Source organism: Panthera tigris, chromosome F3 (assembly GCF_018350195.1).
Source record: "Panthera tigris isolate Pti1 chromosome F3, P.tigris_Pti1_mat1.1, whole genome shotgun sequence".
NCBI lineage: Eukaryota > Metazoa > Chordata > Mammalia > Carnivora > Felidae > Panthera > Panthera tigris.
The window spans coordinates 21,655,837-21,658,485 of NC_056678.1; the positions used below are offsets into that span (position 1 = coordinate 21,655,837).

Below are 2,649 nucleotides of genomic sequence, written 5' to 3' on the forward strand. Positions count from 1 at the left end.
TTGTGTGTGTGTGTGTGTGTGTGTGTGTAGATCTGTATTCCTTTCTTTTATTGCTCTTTCCTTGTGATTGATTAATTTCTGTAGTGTCCTGTTTGGTTTTCTTTCTCATTTTTTTGTGTATCCATTAGAAGTTTGGAGTTTGTGGTTACTGTGAGATTTATATATAACATTCTAACTTTATAGCAGTCTATATTAAATTGATGGTCACTTAAGTTTGAACACATTCTAAAAGAACATTTTTACTACCCTTCCATGTTTTATGTGTCTGTTGTCATATTTTACATAATTTTACTCATTTTCTTCTAATTATGGCCTTTTCTTTTTTCCTTAAAGAACTCCTTTAGCTTTTGCTTGTCTGGGAAACTCTACCTCTCCTTCACTTCTGAATGGTAACTTCGGTGGGTGTTCTTGGTTGTAGATTTGTTTCTTCCAGCTCTTTGAATATATCATGCCACCCCCTTCTGGCCTGCAAAGTTTCTTCTGAAAACAATCAGCTGGACAGCCTTATAGGGTTTCCCTTGAACATAACTTTTTGCTTCTCACTGCTTTTAAAATTCTCTATCTTTAACCTTTGACCTTTTTTTTTAATTGGGCAAAGAACTTTATTAACCTTGTTTCAAACTTTATTTCCAGGCTTCTTCAGCTTAATTAGCTGCAAAGAATGAATTGTGTGTAAGTCAAAACCGAACAGAGCTGCAATGTCCAAGGGGCTTGGGTTTAAAAATATTAGCTATCTATATTAATTTTATCAGAGCCATAAACAAAATTTTAAAAAGCAGTCACAATACAAAATAGCAGCTCCCAGTCACTCCAAGTTTTATCTTCTTTAGAAGTTGACTCAATTCAGTTTGCTTCATTCTTGGAAGATTCATCAAAATTCTCCATAAGATCTGGAACTTCATCATCATCATCCTCTCCTGTAGCAAGTGGCCCTTTTCTAGCTACACGTTGTTTGCACAGCACTTCAGCCAGTCTTCTTAGACTAGTCAGACTGTCCACGCCAAGTTGGTTTAAGATACTGGGTAGCATTTCTGTCAGCTGCTCTGTCTCAGCGTGGCCTGTAATTGTGAAAGTGCCAGGGTTGCCTGAACTTTGGGTTGTTAAAGTAGATCACTGCTCCTTGGTTTGTGAACACATTCAATTCTTCAATACCAGAGATATTGTTTACCCCTAACTTCTTTAAGGAAAACTGAAGTTTTTTTTTTTTGTTTTTTTTTTTTGTATCATCTGCTGTAGCCATTCTATGAACCACCTTCTTCTTTCAGTGAGCAGCTCCCTTTCCACCAATGCACACTTTGCTTGCAGTTTGGCGACTTTCTCCTGGTTCATGATAGTTTCTTTCATCTTGCTGGAGTGGAAATAGGACCCGGGGTTGGCACTCAGGGGTCTTGGGTGGACCAGTTGGCATCAGGTACACACAGGGACACAAGATGGCCTAACTTTTGACATTTTAATTATTATGTATGTTGGTGTGGAGGCTCTTGAATTCATCTCGTTTAGAACTCTGTTCTTCCTGAATCTGGATGTGTTTTCTTCCTCAAATTTGGGAAGTTTTCAGCTATTATTTCTTCAAATACACTTTCTGCCTCTTTTTCTCTGTCTGGGACCCCTATAATGCAAATGTTTGTTTACTTGATGTTGTCCAAGAGATCCTTTATCCTCATTAAAAAAATTTTTTTTTCCTTTTTACTGTTCAGCTTAGGAGTTTTCATTACTCTGACTTCAGATCACTGGTCCATTATTCTGCATCTGCTAATGTACTGTTGATTCCCTCTAGAGTACTTTTATTTCCATTATCGTGGTCTTCAACTCTGATTAGTTCCTTTATGTTTTCCATCTTTTTGTTGAAGCTCTTACTCAGTTCTTCCATTCTTTTCTCCAGTCCAGTGAGCATCTTTATAACCATTACTTTAAATGTCTTCTCGGGCATGTTGCTTATCTCCATTTCATTTAGTTTTATTTCTGAGGCTTTGTCTTGTTCTTTCATTTGGAGCACATTCTTCTATCCCTTCATTTTGCTGGACTTTCTGTGTTTGCTTCTTTGAATTAGATGGAACAGCTACTTCTCTTAAACTTGAGAAAGTGGTCTTGTGTATGGTCAACCCCTATGTAGATTATGTGTGCCTGGTGACTTTGGCTGGTTGGCTGGAACTGTGGCTGGTATGGGGGTCCTGGGGTATACCATCCTGGGCCTGTCCTGGTGGGATGGCCACAGCTGATGTGGGCATGAGATTGGTGGTCCTAGGGTTCTCTGTGCAGAGGGTGCCCTGGAAGGATGGATAAAGTTGAAATGGGTGCAAGCTGGGGTGTCCTGGGGTGCTCAGCAAAAGGGGGGCCCTGGTGGGGCAGCGGAAGCAGAGGCAGGCCTAAGCTGGGAGGTCCCAGAGTGCTCTGCACCAGAGGTGCCCTACAAGTCATCTGGAGCCAAAGTGGTATGGTTCTGGAGTGTTCTGTCATGCTTTACCTCTCTGTCACCTTGGTGACATGGCTGGAGCTGTAGTAAACACTGCCCAGGGCTAGGCTGGTGTGCACTGCACTAGGGACACTTTACTGAGATGACTGGGACAGGTGTGGGCTGGGGGCTCCAGGCCCAAGAGGTGGTAGGCCAGCCGAGACACCTGGACGCTGCTTCCATCCTTTCTACCAAGG

At 41.4% G+C, this 2,649-nt stretch overlaps 1 pseudogene; it reads right to left on the minus strand.

Moving 5' to 3' along the window:
• Positions 1–843: 843 nt before the first annotated feature.
• On the minus strand, positions 844–1,329 carry LOC102949674 (annotated as a pseudogene).
• Positions 1,330–2,649: the final 1,320 nt, after the last annotated feature.